Raw genomic sequence first — 20,894 nt, 5'->3', positions numbered from 1 at the left:
TTATATGTGTATAGTGCTCAAAGAAGTCACAAAAGGGCATCAGATTCCCTATAACTGGAGTTTCAGTTGTGAGTAGCCATGCAGATGCTAGGATTCGAACCAATGTCCTCTGAAAGAAGTAATCAGTGCTCTAAACTGGGAGCCATCTCTCCAGATTCCTACCCCCACACAGACAGACAAACAGACAGACCCATGCAGAGAGAGACAGGCAGAGAGAGGGAGAGAGAGAGACAGAGAGAGAGAGAGGAAGAGAGAGAGAGAGAGAGAGAGAGAGAGAGAGAGAGAGAGAGAGAGAGAGAGAGGCACAGGCACACACTTTGCTGAATCAGAGTCTCAACTTGTAGCTCTGACTGGCTTAGAACTCATTATGTAGACCAGGCTGGTCTTGAACTCATACAGATCTGCCTACCTCTGCCTCCCAGTGCTGGGACTGATTGAGTGTGCCATCACACTCAACACACCTACAATTTTTAAAATGTATGTTTGAGAGGCTAGAATGATAGCTCTGTGGTTATGAGCACTTACTGCTCTTCCAGAGGACCTGGGATTGACCTACATGGTGGATCACAACTGTCTGTAAGTCCAGTTTCAGGGGGTATAATGACCTCTTCTGGTTTTCCCAGGAACCAAGCATTAATGTGGTGCTGGTATATAGACACACATGCAAGCAAAATACTCATACACATAAAATAAAAACTTTGCAAGAAAATATGTTTTGAATATTTTTGGAGTAATTGCAGATGCAACACTCTGGATCCAGAAGGTTAACTATATGTGTGACTTCTGGTTTCACCCAGGAATGTCATTTAGAAGGCCCTGAGATCCATCTTTCTGCAACAAAACTCGGAAAGATCCAACACCCCTGTCTCCCAGTCTCAGTGAAAGGGTAAATGCCTAACTTTAGAGTCATAAAAGTCAAATTATCACCGGGGGGGGGGGGGGGGGGGGGGGCAGGGTGGTGGCGCTCACCTTTAATCCCAGTACTTGGGAGGCAGAGGCAGGCGGATTTCTGAGTTCGAGGCCAGCCTAGTCTACAGAGTGAGTTCCAGGATAGCCAGGGCTATACAGAGAAACCCTGTCCCGAAAAACAAAAAACAAAAACCAACCAAACAAACAAACAAAAAGTCAAATTATCACACACAGATGTCCTGTGCTTCTCCCATGAGGCTCTTTAAACCCATCCAGCCCTTTGGTTTTGGTGCAGTTGCTTCAGGCCCACTCAAATGTTTCAATAGTTTTGAATAAAGACTAAAATGGTTGGATCCATTTTAGCTTTAACAATAACATTGACTCAGTATGCCATCTAATCCTCCAAGTACATTGGGTATAACTCATACGTCATGTGGAAATGACCCTAAGGGAGTTTGTCCATGAAAATGAGATGCCCAAATGCCCTGGCCCACCCTACCTACTATAAACATACACAGTCTTGTCTGTTCCTAATGTCATTACATGGAACATTACATGGCTCCTAACGTCAACAATGCATGGTTTCTAATGTCAACAATACATGGTTCCTAATTCAACAATATGGTTCCTAATGTCAACATTACATGGTTCCTAATGTCAACAATACATGGTTCCTAATGTCACAATGAATGGCTCCTAATGTCACAATGCATGATTCCTAATGTCAACAATGCATGGTTCCTAATGTCAACAATGCATGGTTCCTAATGTCAACAATGCATGGTGTTCTTTCATCTTTCTTTATTCTTTTTCTTTAGTCAGGGTCTTACTGTGTACCCCTAGTTGTCTTGGTACTCAATCTGTAGATCAGGCTGTCCTTGAACTCAGAGACCCACCTGTCTCTGCTTCCCGAGTGCTGGGATTAAAGGCATGAAGTAGGAGTTGTATCACAAGAGGAATTCCTGACACTTGTAACCAAGAAGTTTCCAGAACTGAGCCCTGTCTGGGAAGACACAAGCATCTTCCCTCTATTCTCCATGGAAGGGAAACATCTTAAATGCAAATATGGGTTAGAGCTGCTTACTAGACTCGTGTTTAATAAAGACAGATTATAATTTTTTTTTTTTTGGTTTTTCGAGACAAGGTTTCTCTGTATAGCCCTGGCTGTCCTGGCACTCACTTTGTAGACCAGGCTGGCCTCGAACTCAGAAATCCGCCTGCCTCTACCTCCCAAGTGCTGGAATTAAAGGCATGCACCACCACACCCAGCAGATTATAATTTTTTATTAATCACTTTATTTGACATTCTTTTGGAGCTGTGTTGACATAGATGGGTGTGTAAAATGAGATATCCACATGTCAGGACATTTCTAAATCCTACCTGGTGCCTTATCTTCCTGTGAATGCCATCCATTTCCCTAAGTGCTGACCCACAGCCTCACAGAACATCTATACAGCACCTTTCCTACATTCATTTCTTACTCTGATAAAATATCCTGATAGAAAGCAATTGACAGAAAAAGGTTTATTTTATCTTATAATTCCAAGTTATAATCTGTCTTCTTAGGAAAATCACAGTGGCCAGAGCCGTAAATAGCTAGTCACTACAGTCAAGAGCAGAGAGAATAGACCTGCACATTTATTGCTCAGCTAGCTCTTTCTACTCTTGTGCAGTCCAGGGACCCAACCCTGGTAATGAAACGTCTTATAATCAGATGATGTCTTTCTATATTAGTTAAGGTAATCAAGATAATAACTCACAAACATACCCACAGAACTACCTGATCAAGATAATCACCCACATGACATGTGGTGGTCATGCACGCCTTTCATCTCAGCACTGTAAAGGTGAATCTCTGTAAGTTTGAGGCCAGCCTGTGAGTTCTAGGACAGACAGGGCTACACAGGGAAACCCTGTTTCAACTTCCCCCAAAAGATAGTCACCCTCAAACATGCCCACAGGACAACCTGATCCAGACAGTCTCTCAATGGGACTGTCTTCCAGGTAACTATAGGTTGTGTCAAGTTGACAAATCAAACTAACCATTACAGAACATAAGCACTGTTATAGCTACACAAGTTACTCAAATAAGAAGACACTTCCTGGCCTGGCAAGATTGCACATAGTAACTGCCACAACTCATGGGAGGCTATGGACGGAGGATCCTAAAATCAGGCCCAGCTGGGAAACTTAACAAGAGTCTGTCTCAAGCTTGTTTATTATTATTTTTTAAAGGTCTGAGGACATAGGCCTGTAGGAATGTATCAGGATGCATGCACAAGGCCCTAGGATCGATGTATATTGCATCCACTCTCAATCTCTATCTGTCATCAATAGCTACTAGCCTGAGTCCTGTCTCAGTGCCCTTTACTGCTGATCTCAGGCCTTATCACCCAGAGTCCATTACCTGAAGGGTGACCCTTGGCCCAGCCTTTCAGAAAATTGCTTGTGCTTATAGAGAGGCTTGGTTCTAGATGGTAAATGTCTGTCCTATGCCTGGGAAGTATTTTTAATTTTTCTCTGAATTCACAGGGTCATTTTAGCATTCACAGTTCTCCTGAACTTGTCCTGTACATTTCCTGTCTCTGAATTTCTAAATGCTGTCTCTAAATTTCTACCTGCTGTTCCATCAACATCTCATTTCTTTACAAAGACTCACATGCAAGTTAGTCAAGAGCATCTTTATGTATGAAAATGCAAAACTGGAGACAACCAAGATAGAAGACCAAGGAGCACCCTATGGCATAGCCACTTAAGAACAGAACATGCATTTACTAGAAATGTTCCCTCCCTCCCTCAGACACAGGCCTGCTTTCTGATCTCATGACAGGGTTTATGGGGACTAGACATGACTGTTGGCAGAGCCTCCAGAGGAGCACATAAATAAGGTCTGTGGGTAAAAGGCATCTACCCAACTGACTAGCCTTGGCCTTCCAGGAACCCATGAATGTGTGGCTTATGCATGGAGTTCTCCTCAGATCCGGGCAACCGAGCCAGGGCTGTGTCTACATTATGCTAAGCCAGGTCCAGCAAGCAGGGAACCGAAGGAAGCCTGGGCCTGACTGAGCCATGCCAAGGGGAAGAAGAAACATACGATCCACTCTTCTCCTCCTGGCCATGGCTTTGAAGGCCACCCTTGTGCAGAGACTCTGCTTGGTAAAGTCCGAAGTGGAGATTGGAAAATGGCCACCCTGACCCCTGATGACCTCTGAGTCTTTTCTCCTTTTACAGGTCAAAAGGCATCTTACTTGGAGAGAGTATGCTCTATAACTTCCTGATTTCTGCTACTCTCCTCCTCCTCCTCCTCCTCCTCCTCTCTCGTACAATACATCCTGACAGAAGTTTCCCCTTGCTCCTCCCCTCCTAGTTTCCCCCACCCCACCAGCTCCCCTCTCCCCCAGACCCACTCCCCCATTGTCCTTCAGAAACTCTTTCCCCAGCTCTCCCCAATAAGTGCAGAGGCTCAAGGATCCACCTCATTGCTTTCTGGCCTGCCAATGGCTCCTTCTCTGCCCAGGACATCACCCGCTGACCCCCTCCTCTCCGGTATCTCCCAAAAGAACAAGCAGCAAGCACTTCAGGGCTTTTCAACTTTTCTTTTCCAATTACGATCGCTGCCTCAGATTCCACATCTCCCAGCATTTAGATGTCCTGGACCTTGGACAACCACTTCCTTGCTCTGCTTGAGTGAGGATAGAGATGCAGTCAACACAAAACAGATTCTAAAACGAAGCCTTTAAATCCTGATTGTATTTATTTATTTCCTATGTGTGTGTGAGCGCACACAGATGTGTGGGTGGGCATGTGTGTCACAGCTCAGGTATGGGAGGTCAGAAGACAACTTTTGGCCGGGTGTAGTGGCGCATGCCTTTAATCCCATCACTCGGGAAGGCAGAGGCAGAAGGATTTCTGAGTTCGAGGCCAGCCTGGTCTACAATGTGAGTAAAAAAAAAAAAAAGTCAGAAGACAACTTTTGGCCATCAGTTCTCTGAGCTCCACAGTGTGGATTGGCTGCCACAGTTTTGCTTTTGAGTTTAAATTATTATAAATACTTTTAGCCATATCCTTGGTATTAACATTTTAGGTAAAATGGCTATATTGTAAATCCAGTGGACTCCAGATGCAGTAGTGGATTTAAAGCCACTACTAGCCTCTTTTTTTCCCCCAAATATACATGAAGAGGGTATTTTTTACTGTTAAAAATTGGATATAGTTCCCTCTCTGTCCTTGATTTTTACAGCACACCTACTGTGTGAAACTGCATGTACCATGGCCCTAGGGCCTTTTTGTTCAGATTCTTCACACTCACACAAACACACACACACACACACACTTTTTTTTTTTTTGATACAGAGTTTCACTATCAGTCTTGGCTAACCTAGAATTTACTATGTAGACCAGGTTGGCCTCAAAGTCAGATCTGCCTGCTTCTGCCTCCTGAGTACAGAAACATGTCTTTACAATTTTAAGTCCTATATTTATTACACTGTTGTGTGGCTGAGCCAGCATGCTTCCTCTGAGACAAGAATCCCTAGTATTATTTCCTTTTAGATTAGTTTGCGGCTATGATTCATATTCAGGTAAGCACTGATCAAAAATATAATTATTATGTATTTAATGGTGAACAGATAAATTATGTTAAATAATCATTAAGCATTTCTTCGTGAGACAAGTGTAGTCATCTGTGGAGGAGGTTGTGTATGGGTCGATGACCATTCCTTACTGCTAGACTGAGAAAGGAGTCGGTGAAAATAGTTTTCCTAGTTTTTGTTCATGGAAGAGCCGAGGAAGGTTTTTCTCACAAGTTTGTAGACAGTGGAGCAAAAACTTATTATAAATAATGTTGCATGGTTTAGTTGAAAGTTTTCTGAGTTACAGCCCTGAAATCTCAGTAACCCATCTGTCATCAAATCGTATTTGTAAGGACCTATGCCAACTGCCACCGTCTTGCTGGGCTTCTTGGAAAAGAGGGTCACAGTTCTCTCGTAGGAGGGGTGGGGAGGGTCATGGGTCCTCACCTGAGAAGCCAGTCACTTCTGGCAACCTGTCCTATGAGATTCTGCCCTGACTGCACGTGATCCTGAGAGACGGGCTGAAGGCTATTGATGCTGAAGGATGAAGATGAAGGATAAGGAGAGAGGGTTCCATCTGGGTACAGCCCTAAGGAAACCACTGCCTGCTGGGTGCAGATCTTCCAGTGTGGCTACCTGAGATCAGCTCCTGCCTGTAACTTTCCCTCGTGGCTTTGAAAGTAAACATCATAAACTTGGGTGGACTTTTGTGGAATTGTACCTCAGTTTCTCCTTGGAACCCACGGGGGAAAGATCTTAATGACAATCTATCAGGTAACAACTAATTAGGTCTTTTAATGATGAAGAAATAAAATAATTGAAAACAACATAGTTGAAAAAGAGTTTGCTACCTGTGGCTAAAATAATTTTCTTTGAGATCTTCAATAAGAAAGATGTCATCAAGCCTTCTAAAACTGGACTGGTGGTATAGCTCCGTGGTTATATACTTGCCTAGGTGTGGGGTCCTAGACTTAAGTGTCAGTACAGGAATGGGAAGGGGAAAACTCCTCAAATTATTGACTAAACATTAATAAAATAAGCAAAAAAATTGTCATAACCATGCCTCAAATATTTCATCAAATACTGAGTTACATCATTTTTTCCAGGGGAGGGAAGGAGGAACCCAAGGACATGCCCAAAGCAGGCAAGTGCTCTACCACTGAGCTGCATGCCCTGGCCATTCCACTGAGTAAATCTTGTCACCTAACCACACTGAAGAGTCCGCTTTATCATAAAGTCAGATCAACCCACTCGACGATGTCACCAAAACACAGACCGCATTTTTCAGGTAAAACAAATCTGCGCACCCATTTCTCATGACAACTGTCTTTTTCTAAACACTTCTTAGGAACCACAAGAGAAAGTACATGGGTCTGGCCACGAGTCCAACCCCCGACCCTGCCTCTCTGATATGCTCTCTGCTTTCCTCTCAATGGACGTTCTCAGCAGCAGATACGCCTAGAGGGTTTTATGTCCCTGATGAATGAGTCTCACGGAGGTTAGAAGATTTGGGGCTGGAGAGACAGCTCAGCACACTGCTCTTACAGAAGACCTGGGTTCGGTTCCCATCACCTGCATGGCAGCTCACGACCACCTGCAGCTCCAGCTCCAGAGGATCCCATGCCCACTTCTGGCCTCAGATGTGCACTGCACACACATAGTCCCCATCAACACATGCACATAAAATGCTAAGTAAATAAATCTTGCTCTCCGCCAGATCGCAGCCATCATGGACACGAGTCGCGTGCAGCCCATCAAGCTGGCTAGGGTAACCAAAGTGCTGGGCAGGACCGGTTCGCAGGGACAGTGCACGCAGGTGCGAGTGGAATTCATGGATGACACCAGCCGCTCTATCATCCGAAATGTCAAAGGCCCCGTTCGAGAGGGTGACATGCTCACCCTATTGGAGTCAGAAAGAGAAGCTCGAAGGTTGCGTTAATCTTGCAGCTGGTGGGGGTCTGGATATCCATTACTTAGCCCACGGAATGATCTGCAACTGTTAAATAAAGCATTTATATTAATAAATAAATAAATAAATAAATAAATCTTAACCTCAAAGGTCCAGAAATTTAAAGGGACTCCTTATCTCTTTTTCCCTTTATTTTTAATTATGGCAAAATGCATATAAAATAAAATTTATCAGGACAGACTAGAGAACCAGTAAAAAGCGAAAACAACCTGGCTTTTCCATCACTACTGGGCATTTCTTTTTTCTATAGAGTCTCCCTGTGTATCCCTGACTGGCCTGAAATTCACTATGCAGACCAGGTTGGCCTCCAGCTCACAGATACCTGCCTCTACTGCTGCCTCTCCCTCACTTGTGCTTACACTGGGACTAAAGGCATGTGCCACCACATCCTGCTGAGTGTTCTTTATTCTGGCATTCCAGTTATATGAGAAAATACCTTTCCTTTACTGGTCAAGCCTGCAGAATAGATTTACTTTTGTAACTTACCACCAAAAACATCACTAAAGACTGAATACATTTTAAATGACTTGGCAAGGCATGACAACATTTTTTGTCAGCTGTCTCTCAGTACTCTCCAAACACATGGCTGTCCTGTTTTCTCCTCTCCGGCACATCACATGCTGGCCATGAACTCCCTTCTCCACATACTTTGGTGAGCAACTTTCTCTATAAAGAAAAAACTTTAGCAGTTTGCCAGTTTTTCCAAAGGTCCTTCTTTTCCATGCCTCTCTCCCTAATTCCACGTAGACACCATCTTCCTTTCCTAGAACTCCCTCTTTTTTTTTTTTTTCTGGGTAGCCCTGGCTGTCCTGGAACTCACACTGTAGACCAGGCTAGCCTCATCAGAAATCCGCCTGTCTCTGCCTCCCAAGTGCTGGGATTAAAGGCGTGCGCCACCATGCCCGGCTTGAACTCCCTATTCTTATCTTTCCCTTTGTTCACGCTTTCTTTCCTTTGTGTTTCTCCCCACAGCCTGCCTCTTTCTCTCCACAAGATGTCATGGGGTTTCCCCAACCCTTCTTCCTGAGCACAGCCAGTCCTCATCCTGGTCTGCTGCTCCCAAGGGTCCCAAATGGTGCCAGTAAATATTTGCTGGCAGAGATTGATCTGGAGACATTGGGTAGAAGCCGGGATAGGGGGAACTGTGGCCAGGCAAAGCTGGCTGGGCTGGAAACTGGTGTGTGGCGTATGCACACACGCCCGAGGAAACGCATGAAAGGGCGTCTGTGAACAGCGCAAGTGTTAACTAGGTGGGTGAGTGAAGGCAAGCCTCCTGTGAGAGGAGGTATGAAAGGGGGATTGTTCAAGGGACTGGGGACGGCTTTGAGATGGTTGGCATCAAGACTCTGAGACTGGTCAGAAGCACGCCAGGAATGTACAAAAAAGTTCCTGGTCCCTCACTATTTGGACAGTCGGAGGCCGTTTCCTCGGCTGGCTTTGGCCCTCATGAAACCCTTGTTCCTAAAGTGTTCATTATGCTTCTCCCCTCTCACAGGGCTGAGCTCGCCACATCCCTTTCAAGGAATGAGAACTTACCAAGGTAAACTGTCCCAATAACAAGCAGGTCACCTCTGTGTGTGCAGCCCAGGTGTTCCTGAAAAACAAATGATGACTTTTCTGTCTTGCCATTTTAACATTTACTAGCATGTATTGATTACACACAGTAATATATTTCAATATGTTATTTTTATATGTTTACCTAATGCGATTGTGTTCATTCCTGCTAACCCTCTTTTGTCCCACTGAAAATTTGGTTTTGTACTCATTCTTGGAGGTAACCTGAGGGCCCACAGATCTCCGGGTACCGTAAGACCCTTGGGTACTTGAGGGTGTATAGCTTTGAAGGTTCCACCACAGCAGTGCGGGACCCTCCCTCCCATGGTTCAAAGTTTTAAATGGAGTTGTTACTGACGCGGATAGCATTATATATTTTCCCTGTGAGAAGGTTGGAGTTCTTTTGCTTGCTTGTAGTCAGGGTCTCCTGCACCTCAGGCTGGCCCCCAACTGTTCCTGCTGCCTCCTCCTCTCAAATGCTCAGATTACCCGGGCGTGCAAGAACCACCACCGTTCCCAACTTTCTGCAGCTCTTGGTAGCTTCTGGGTACACAGGAGGCCAGGAACCATAACATGCATCCCAGACCTCGCTGTTTCTCAACCGGGAAAACATGGGCTGGGACCCCTATCACGGGACTGTGCTCTGCCTCTCCTAAGGGGGCACCTTGGGGCACCCCAAGGTGCTGACATGCATCTCCACAATGAACAGTGTAAGCTAATGTATAGCGCTACCCATGTGGCAGGTGGGCAAGATAGTCTGGCTAAGTTATATGAACTAGCTGGAGACTGCCCAACAAAAGGTGGAAGCTTTAAACTTCATTAGCAGCCCCTGTGCCATTTATACCATTGGCGGGTCTGCAGAACTGAAAGATCCTGACAGAATGTAAAAGGTCACAGAAGCCCTAAAATTGGCGAGATAGATTTCATTGTTAGCAGAACTAGCTTTACTGATTTAGAAAAATAGAGGTGTACAATGCTCTGGCCACTCCTTGAACCCGTGTGTCTGCCAATGTTTTGACCGTTCCTTGAATTCATGTGTGTGCCCACTGATGAAGCCCATTGCCAGGTGTTTGTGATATTGGTTGCTGAGAAAGAGTCAGAAAATCACCCCAGCAACCACAGCCCGGCCAATCCTGAGTTGCTACACCTGCACCGGACTCTTTCCTTGTACCCCTCCCATACCCATTTCTTGAGAATAGACATTGTTTAGATCTGGAAATCCCCTACTCTCCCCTTCTCCTTTACCCCCTGAGGGCCTATAAAAACTGGGACCCTTTTCCCTCAGGGTCGACTCCTCTACCCCTGCGTGGGATATGAGTCGTCCCCAGAGCTCTGGCTTTCCCCGAATAAAGCCTCATGCGGTTTACATCAAGCTTGGTCTCTCGTGAGTTCTTGGATGTCTGCTATTATCCTGAGGCCTGAGCCAGGGGCTCCTCTCAGAGTCTTTCAGAATGTCCTGCTATAAGTTCCACATGTTAGGCAAGAGCTCTACCACCAGTCTCCAGGCCCCAGACCCTTTTAATTAATTAAAAATAAAATTGAGAGTTGGAACTCGGGGGTGGGGAGTGCTTTTTTTAAAGTGCTAGCCAGTGTGCTCTGGAACTTGATTGCTGCTGCTTCTGAGCTTGCTCCCACCACCTTTGGCATCTGTATCACCTCACCAGCATGTCCCAGGCTGAATTTGACAAAGCTGCTGAGGAGGTGAAGCACCTCAAGACTCAAGTCAACTATAGTCCCTTCAAACAGCTGCTGTGGACGATGTAAATACAGGTTGGTCAGGGCTGTTGGACCTCAAAGCCATGTGGGATGAATGGAACAAGTTGAAAGGCACTTCCAAGGAAAGCACCATAAAGACCTATGAGGAAAAGATAGAAGAGCTATACAAAATATAAATGACCAGATTTGGTGGCCAGTCACACGTGTGACCTGTGGGGACATAATGCCTTGGGTTCTTTGTTTTGTTTTGTTTTGGCTTTTCAAGACAGGGTTTCTCTGTGTAGCCCTGGCTGTCCTGGAACTCACTTTGTAGACCAGGCTGGCCTCAAACTCAGAAATTCGCCTGCCTCTGCCTCCAGAGTGCTGGGATTAAAGGCGTGCGCCACCACCACCTGGCTGGCTTTTTTCTAATGTAGATGTTATGGCTCTGATACATTAGGGCCAGAGTTAACCACTGCTCTCCTCCCTGTGGAGTTTTTACCTGAAATCGATTAAAAGTACACTTGTTACCCTAAACAAAATAAATAAAATAAAATTGAGACCCCCCATCTTGTTTTGTAGCTTAGACTGGCCTTGAACTCACTATTTTTCTGCCTCTTCCTGCTGAATAGCTTATACTACAGCATGAACTACCAGACCAAGCCCGAGTTTCTAAAAGTATGTGGAAAAGGCCTACAAGGTGGCTCAGTGGGTCAAGGTACCCACATGATGGAGAGAACAGATTCCTGCAAGTCGAACTCCATGTGTATATGATGATATACACACACAAACACACATGCACACACACACACGCTCACACGTGTGCACACACACAAATGAACAAATAAATGTAACTAAAAATTTTATAATAAAAATTTTAAAACGCAAGTAGGTGGTAAAATACATGGAACATAAACTTGGCCATTTGCCCATATTTATGTGGAAATTTTCATGGTACGCATTACATTCACATTTCTAGGTGGCCACGCCAATCACTTATCTTCAGACCCCTTTCCACATGCTAAAACAGAAGTTCTGTACTCACGGACCCTCAGCTCCCATTTCTGCTGCTGTAACTCTGGAAACCACACTCAGCTGTCTCTCTGCACTATGAATTTGCTGAAGGGACCTCATATAAATGGACTCATACCACTTGTGATCCTTGGGTGAGCCTGGCTTACTTAGACACAGACAGCAGCCTGTAGCTTCATCCAGGTGGTGGCATGGGTCAGAATTTCCTTCCATTTTAGGTTGAATAATATTCTATTGTGTGTATAGGTCACATTTTTGCCTACCCACTCACCCACCAAGGGACAATTATTTTGCTCTGCATAGTGAATCATGCTGCCATATGTTGCGGTATATCTCCTCCCAAATATGCCCCAGCAATGAAAACACGACACAATTAATATGAATACATGCTGCGTGCCTAGACTGGGCAGATCTACTGCTACACTACCATCTTCCACCTCTATAAGACCCCTTAGAACTTGCGGTTTCTCCAGGCCACGTGCTTCTGCTCCACTTTTCTTCTTCTTCTTCCTCCTCCTCTGCATCCTCTCCCTGTTCCAATTTTCTCTTCTCCCTTCCACCTTCTGATCCACCTTTCCTTTTATCTGCCCAATCATTAGCTCTCCTTTATTTTACAAATTAAGTTGGGAAGCAGGTTTACAGGAAATCACCTGAGTGCTGACTCATTCCTGGTTTGCAACGGAATTAACATAAAATATAATTAGCTCCAGGGCTATACACAACAGCCATAGGTATGCAAATACCTTGTGTGCCTCTGACTTCAGTTCTTTTTAATTATCTACCCAGAAGTATGCCAGGTGTCTTCGATCACTCTCTACATGGGAGGTGGGGGGTGGGGGGGTGGACAGGGTCTCTCACTGAACCTGGCGCTCACTGCTTTGCAGCGAGCCTCGGGAATCAGCAAGTCTCTGCCTCCCTGACACTGGAAGCAGAGGCATGAGCCACTGTGCTCTTACAAGTGAGTTCAGGGAATTGAAGTCAGGTCTTGATGACTGCACAGCAAGCACCTAAGCAACAGAGTCATCTTCGGAGGCCTGGATCGTGTATTGAGAGAGAGAGAGAGAGAGAGAGAGAGAGAGAGAGAGAGAGAGAGAGAAGAGAGAGAGAGAGAGAGAGAGAGAGAGGAGAGAGAGAGAGAGAGAGAGAGAGAGAGAGAGAGAGAGATTATCTAATAATCAGAGTGTACCAGGCACACCCTGAAACCGAACCAAGTAGCTAATTGCCCCTCTCCTTTATGTTGTTCCCTCGGGTATTTCAGATACAGTGATTAAAAAAAGGAACCTGGCTCTTAATTCTCCTTTTCCTAGTTGGCAATACATATTCCTAGTGGGATGATACACGTCAGCCCGGAGGTTAACAATTCCAGCAAGCTCAGAGGTAAGCTTGGGGGTGGGGGCACAGGCTCCAGTGGCAGCTTCAGAGTTCCGAGAGGGTACGCCATGGACTGAATCATGGCCTCTAAAATCACTCACTACCACGTCCTAGAACCTTACTGCATTTGGAGACAGAGCTTTTAAAAAGTTTGTAGTCTAGGTATTACAGCGGGAAGCGGGTGCAGCCGCATGGGCCTAGATGGCACCCTGGCACATTGCCAGGTCCGTGAACCCCACTTGTTTACTACCTTGCCCGAGCATGCGCAGTGAAAAACCATGTGTATTCCTCGTGATCCAGATCTGTCAGCCTATCAGTGACTGACCTGAGCTCGTGCCTGGAACTGTGTGTGACTCTGTGTGTGTGTGTGTGTGTGTGTGTGTGTGTGTGTGTGTGTGTGTGTGTGTGTGTGTGTATGTGTGTGTGTGTTTTCTGATTAGATGAGGTGAGGCAGAGCGAGGTGAGGTCAGGCACGGCGAGGACAGGAGTATAGCCCTTGCCCTAAGTAGTAGAAGTTGTTGTAAGTAAGAAAAGCTGCAAGAAGGAGTAGAAGAAGAAGCTGCTGGGGAAGAGAGCTGGAGGGGAAAAAGCCACAAGTAAAGAAGTTGCTGTGTGAACCTGCCTTGGTATCCATGTTGTTCTTGTCTCAGCGGGCGGCGAGGACGGTAACATATTACAACACATACCTCCCACCAACTGGGAGACAGAAGCAGAGAAGGAATCTCTGTTTGAGGCCAACTTGATCTAAATAATAAATCCTGGGCCAGCCAGGGCTACACAAAGAGACCCTGTCTCTAATAATAGCAACAATAAAGCGCTTGTTAAGGTAAATAAAGCCCCAGCCCAATATACCTGTGCCCTCATAAGACAAGGGAATGTTAACATAGACACACAGGGACAGAGAAGGCAGCCGTCAGGACAAGGTGAGAAGCTGTATTCACATTGTCACTGTGATCCCGGTACAAGATACAAAGTGACCTAAAGGGTTTATTTGAGCTCACTGTTGTAGGATACAGTTGGCTGGGAAGGCTTGATATAGCCGACCACATTGCATCTGCACTCTGGAAGCAGAGAGTAAACAGGAAGTCCTTAGGAGGCTGTGATAGTCTGAATAGTAATGACCTCCATAGGATTATAGATTTGAATGCTTGGTCGCCAGGGAGTGGCTTTAAGGAGGTATGGCTTTGTTGGCATAGGTGGCTGCTCATTAGAGGAAGTGTGTCACTTAGCTGTGAGGTTTCAAATACTCAAGCCATACCCAGTGTCTCTCTGTTCCTGTTGCCCATGGATCCTGATGTAGAACTCCTTCTCCAGCACCATGTCTTCCTGTGCACCTCCATGCTTCCTGCCATGATGATATTGGACTGAACCTGTAAGCTGGCACCACTGAAATGTTTTCCATTGTAAGGTTTACTGTGGTCATGGTGTGTCTTCACAGCAATAGAAATCCTAACTAAGACTTTAAAGGTTCCACAACCTTCCCAAACAACATCACTATATGGGGACCAAGTGTTCAAATAAGGTACACCTACAGGGATCACATCACATTGGTCCATAGCAGAAACCTCCCAAGGAACCAGCTAACACCGCAAGCTCAGACTTCCTGCCTCAGGAACTGAGAAAACAGATGCTTATGGACATCTGTTAGGGCAGCCTCAGAAAACTGCTCCATGTGTAAGTCACGAACTTGGCCACCATATTCAACAGTAAGAAGTCCACTCTGAATCAGGATCTAAAATGTGCATGTATGCCTAAAACAAGGCACCCAGTCCTTATATGCACAAGCCTCTGTGGCCCTTTCTTTCCCATTTTCAAACTTTTATTCACAAAATTATGATCTACTCCTGAATTGGCCCATGCCACAAGCTAGATCCCAGAGGTTAGCCTAATGCCAGGTGACCAGAGTGCAACACTAGGAAGCTAAGACAGACTGTCTGGGAGGGTCTGAGTGTTGGAGACCATACCATGAGAAAGCAAGCCTTTCACAGTCTCCCAGCCTAACAAGCCAAATGGCCTTGTGCTAAGGAACCGGTCGTCACCCCCTCCTCCCTATTCCCTTCCTGGCACCCGAGGCAGTAAAAAGCTGAATTATAGTTCCCTCTTCCTGACTCCCAAGACTTCTAAGGGCATGAGTTACATGCTGAGCCCAGCCTGACACCCAAGGCTGTTAAGGAGGGATCTATATTCTGGAGATAAGACGAAGAGTGCCTCCTGCCTGCAGCCTGAATTCGGCCTTCATGTCCCCAGATGCCCATTTCTTTGTTCTTTGTTAATTCCCCCTCACCCCTCCCTATTTCCCTTGCTGTGTGCTTAAAACCTGGCATTTCAGCCTAATAAACTGAGACCTTGATAGGAACCCTTCTTGGTCTCCGCTTCTCTTTCCCTTCTGCCCACTTCTCTTCCAGGTTTGCGGTCCCCCTCGCACCCATGAATAACTGGGTCCTGCTGGGTGGAACAGCTGAGAGAGTGACATCTGCTCAGGGAGGAGCCGCTGCCCTTAGAGAGACCTGTGTGCTTCTCTTCAGCGTGCTCAGAATGGGGTTCCATGCAGAACAGTGGTGGATCTCAGCTGTGGATTTCAGCTGTGGATCTCAGCTGTGGAGCTCAGCTGTGGAACTCAGCTGTGGATCTCAGCTGTGGAACTCAGCTGTGGATCTCAGCTGTGGAACTCAGCTGTGGAGCTCAGCTGTGGAGCTCAGCTGGGGCCCATGTGTCCCATGAGTACTGCCATGGGCAATGCCATGTTTGGAGGTCCTCTTCCTCTTTCCAAGGTGACCTTGCTCTGGGTCAATCTTTGTTCCAGCATGGTGTATGGTCTTGAGAAAGACAATGGCATCTTGGTTCAAACAAAAATAGAAGAACTGGCAGGAGCTGGAGCCTCATTGGTATAGTGTTTATCTAGCGTTCAGGAAGCCTTAGGTTTCATTCCCAGCACCACATAAACCAGGCTTGGTGGTATCCAGTGGTTATCCCAGCACTAGAGAGGGGAGGCAGGAGGATTATTAGTTCAAAGTCATAACAAGTTTGAGGCCAGCCTAGGATATAAGAACCTGTCTTTTTAACAAAAATTTTTAGGGGGTTGGCGAGATGGCTCAGCAAGTAAGAGCACTGACTGCTCTTCCAAAGGTTCTGACTTCAAATCCCAGCAACCACATGGTGGCTCACAACCACCCGTAAAGAGCTCTGACACCCTATTCTGGTGCATTTGAAGACAGGTACAGTGTACTTATTTATAATAATAAATAACTCTTTGGGCCAGAGCAGCAGGCAGAGATTGAGCGAGCGGGCTGACCAGAGTGAAAGGGGTTGACTGGTAGAGGTCCTAAATTCAGTTCCCAACAACTACATGAAGGCTCACAACCATCTGTACAGCTACAGTGTACTCATATACATAAAATAAATAAATAAATCTTTAAAAAAATTTTTTTAAAGAAAGGACCTTCCAGCACCCCACCCCCAACTCTGCAGCAGCCTATAGGCAGCCTGTGGCTCACACCTGTCCAGTAGACCCTATTCCTAGGACTTTGACTCTATAGCCAGGAATCCAGGTATGGGGCAGGGAGTGGCCATCATATCCATCCCCGCAGCTACCAACCTATTCTGTCCCTGCTTTGGCCTCTGCTATGACATCCTAGTGCCCTTGACATCCTGTGTTGTGTCCGGCCAGCAGACCACAACCTGGGTTCTAGCCTGGAAAGGCATTTTGGAAACCTGGAAGAGAAGAGGGGCTAGGTGGCAAGAGAAAGAAATGTAGCCAAGACAGTTATTCTGATCAAAGCTCAATTTTACTAGTTCTGACATTTCAGTTATAAAGGAAGGGGGAGGGAACCCGATTCCCGCCGAATAATCTCAGGCCCAGTAGAAAGGTGAGCACGTGTGTGGCTCCAAACAGCAAAGCGGCAGGTTCCAGCAGTGGGCGTGGCAGAACGAATGAGCAGGAAGCTCCACCCCTGAGCAAGCAGGTTGCTCCACCCCTGAGCAAGCAGGTTTCAGGTTGGAGGAGGGGAGACTACATTTCCTCCCTTTTATTAACAAAATTTAAAAAAAGAAAAAGCTGGCCTGAGGGGGAAAAAAATTTATCTATGTTCAATAGTTCTGCCGGAATTCTAGGGCTAAGGAAAAAACTTGCTTCCATGGGATTTCTTAACTTTTCTTATGGTAAACTGTATCTGGCTGAGACTGTCCTTTCTTATCTTAGTAAACAACTAACTGAAAAGCCTGGAGCTGCAGGCTCTGACTGTATAATGCTAATTAGTACTGAGTAGGTAACTTTTTAGTGGAATTTTAAGTAGGGCGTTGGAACTCTGGCTAAGTTTGACTGAACAAATTTGAAATACACTATATTAAGGATAACACTAAGTTGATATTCTTCCGCATTTTTGGATGATAGGTGGGAAACAGGGAGAAGGGGTATGACTGGCTCCGTAGTACAAGGCCAATTGGCTTTTTTATTTTGGGGTGGGAGGCAGTGAATACAGTACGGTCTCTAATCTCTCTCCCCCCTATTAATTAAGTTAAATAAGGCAACGCTTAAATGAGGTGATCAAAAGATTTTTTCATCTGTAGATGAGTGGGCTTTTAACCTTGGCTTGGGTGGACATTGACCCGATTCCTCCCGTGGATGCTGTCACGACCCACACCTGTGGCTCTCGGTATCTTTTGGGGAGGGGAGGCAGAGCCGAAAATATTTTTGGTTTTTTAGCCAAAATTTGATACCAACCTCCTTCAAACCGGGTTTATCTCACAGGAAACTCAGAAATGGTCAAGCTGGACCTTTCTCTGCAGTAGCTCTCTGCACCAAGCGATACCCATACTGAATTTGTACAATCACAAACCAGTATGCACAGTTCTGAGTGCTGTGCAGCTCCTAAAGGAGAATTATCAACCTCAGATTTAGCAAGACCTAGGCAAGAATTATGTCATTAGTAACACCACGACTTGTGGCTAAAATAGGAGCTGGAAGTCGTTCCTCCTCATCCCTGTATTTTCCACAGCCTAAGGAGCTAAGGACACCTTGCAGTAACAGCAAGGGTGAAAAGCCAGAGGTCAGCTAAGGGACTAAGCCTGTCTATCAAAATAAAAACCAATCTTTATTAATATAGAAATATCTACTTTTCTAGCCCTCTTGGTAAACCTAATTTTTAACTCAGACTGAAAGCCAGGTGCTGGAATGTCCTTGGAATGGAGATAACAGCTGCCACCTGTGCTCTCAAGGGGGGCGGGGATGCACATCTGCTGGTCAGGCTCGAGAATGTTGATTTACCTGCTTGAAAGACAAAATCTCAGACAGTGAGAAAGTAGGAAGGCAGAACTTCTTTTGGGGAAGTCCAGGTACTTTATTCAAATGCAAATTGTAAAGCTGAGGCTAGTCTCCGGCCTCCTGTCAGGGAGCTGGCTCAGAGAGTAGCTTTTTGGGAGCCTGAGTCCTCAAGCTGACTTTTAAGCAAAAGAGGAATTTTAGTCCTCAAGGTGATACTTTAGAAGATTTAGAATCTGTGTTCATCTGATGAATTAATCTATCTGGCAGCCACCGCGCTCTATCTTCATCTCGTGAAAAAACACAAACTGAGCCCCTACCCCAAATTAGAACTGGATCTGGACCCTTCCATTTGTTAGTCAGGGGGTCCTTCTATTTTACCAATGTATTAAGTGACCAATTGCTCTTTAATAGCTTTTTTCACTAGCTGTAAGGCCAGCAATCCTTCTGAGGTTAGGGATCTAGGGGAAGTGGGGGATGTGCTCTGAATTAACTTTGCTAGGTAATTTAGAATATAGGAATCTCTAACATTGGACTGAATATTAGACCAGTCTAAGATTGAGTTAGAATGACTGGTCACACTGAAGAAAAGAGAAAAATCATTATGACTCTATTAAATGACTAATTTTACTAAGTCTCTGATGTACTATTGCCATAAAGTTAAAAGGCTAGAAGCTAGTCTAAACTGGAAAAATGACAAGTAAGGATGGATCTAAAACATGAATTCAATTTAGTTTTTTAGTCAATTCAATCAGGACATGAGTCAACTTACCTGCCAGCTCGTCACAGGAATTAACTAATATGCTTCTGCAGCGTTCTGTGGAGAAAACCTGTTTTTCCCTTTTCTAATAAGGTAGCTGTTTTAGGATCAATCTATAAGCCAATAAGTAGATCCCTTTAAGATACTATAAAACATTTATTAAATTTTTTGACATTTAAATATTAAATTTTGAAAATAAAGGTAAGATTTAAATAGTGTGCATGGGAATGCACTAAATAGTATGTACGGGGATACAATCTCTCCTTTTTGTCTTTTAAGAAGTTAAAGTTTTAAAATTTTACAATACCTAAACTTTTGAATTAATAACTAGTTGACAAAATATTTTAAATACTTGGCTGTAAAGGGGGCAGTGACTAATTGCACTTTCAATCAATTTTCTTAAGGAGTGGTTGTAACTAGAAGGCTTGTAAAGTTATTAAGAGTCACATGTGCATAATTTATTTATTAACTAGAAATATGCATAAGCAATTGTAAATTTGAGAATTAATAGTACTGAGGGATGAACAATTTAAGCAATTGTGAGCTCAGAGATATGGTATTGACTACTAATATACAAATTAAGGTTTGATTGTTCAGCATTTTAAAACAACATCTACAGCACACAACTAGATCATTTGTGCTGGAACAGGGGCAACTGTGTGTCTTAAGACTCCGCCCCACAGCAGCTAGTTGGGCCCACGTGGGCCAACGATCGGCTGGGAGGATGAGAAAAATGACTTTACAATAATGTTTTTTCTGGCCAAAGAATTGTTTTGGGCACAACCAATTTTTAATTACCAATTAATAACAATTATAAAAGCTTTCTTTATTTTTTGTAAAACCTTTTGTAGTAAACTAAAACCCTAAGTAATAAAAGGATATTGTCTTTGAATCTCTTGGGTGAGAGCAAGGATTTAAGGTAAACTTCAAGAAGCATTAGTTAATAAAATACTTTTCACTTAGGAATCAATATACACTGAAAGATTAAAACTCTTAGCTTCTTGTATAGAAGTAGAAATAATAAAAATTTTTCTTACATAATGTAAAGTTACATTACCCATACCTAGAGGTAGAATTTTCTAGTGATTACAGTTCACTAGAAGCAAAACTCTTTGAATTTAAGCATTATTAAACATCTGAATAGATCTGTAACGCTATTAAAAAGAAATTCTCTTGAACACAGGGAAAAACTTTCTCAGGCACTGTTTGCAAAATACAAGAAGGCCACAAGCCGCTCTGGGGCTGTCCAGAGCCCTGCATTGACTCAAACGTAAAATACTTTTTAATCTGAGCATCTTGGCCCTCTTGTAATAAGGACCGATTCTAGAGAAACAATATAACTGTCTACGCCTCTAAATTTTGATACTCTTTCTTAAGATGACTTACAGTTAAAACGTTCTTTACAACTTTAGTGTTGTGAAAAAATTGCCCGTACTGCAGTTTCCTGCCAGGCAGCAACTATAGCCAAACTGTTTGTCTAATTTATTTACAAAGACAAACATAACTAGATAACTCTGTCACAGTTTCGTATGAAGTGAGCTGTATGAGCACTCTCATAAGATGATTACTCTTGTAATTATCTTAATTACAGTATATATGTGAATTAAAGATTTTAAATTTGAAATCAAACTGCAAGCTTCAGTCAATGGAACAACGGCAGTTTTAACCATAATTTTTAAGTTTCTTGTGTGAGGTTAGGATAATACCTACAACCTTGGGAAAGCAAAACCCAAGTTTAAAACAATTTATTATCTTTAAAATCAATATTAAAAGCA

At 44.4% G+C, this 20,894-nt stretch overlaps 2 pseudogenes; both read left to right on the top strand.

The window, feature by feature from the left end:
* Window positions 7,188–7,503, top strand: Gm13192 (predicted gene 13192; annotated as a pseudogene).
* Window positions 10,601–10,896, top strand: Gm13193 (annotated as a pseudogene).
* The last annotated feature ends 9,998 nt before the right edge of the window (window positions 10,897–20,894 follow it).

The sequence above is a fragment of the Mus musculus genome, chromosome 2, assembly GCF_000001635.26.
Source record: "Mus musculus strain C57BL/6J chromosome 2, GRCm38.p6 C57BL/6J".
NCBI lineage: Eukaryota > Metazoa > Chordata > Mammalia > Rodentia > Muridae > Mus > Mus musculus.
The sequence above is the reverse complement of the archived record's forward strand: the minus strand, read 5'-3'. Positions and strand labels throughout refer to the sequence as shown.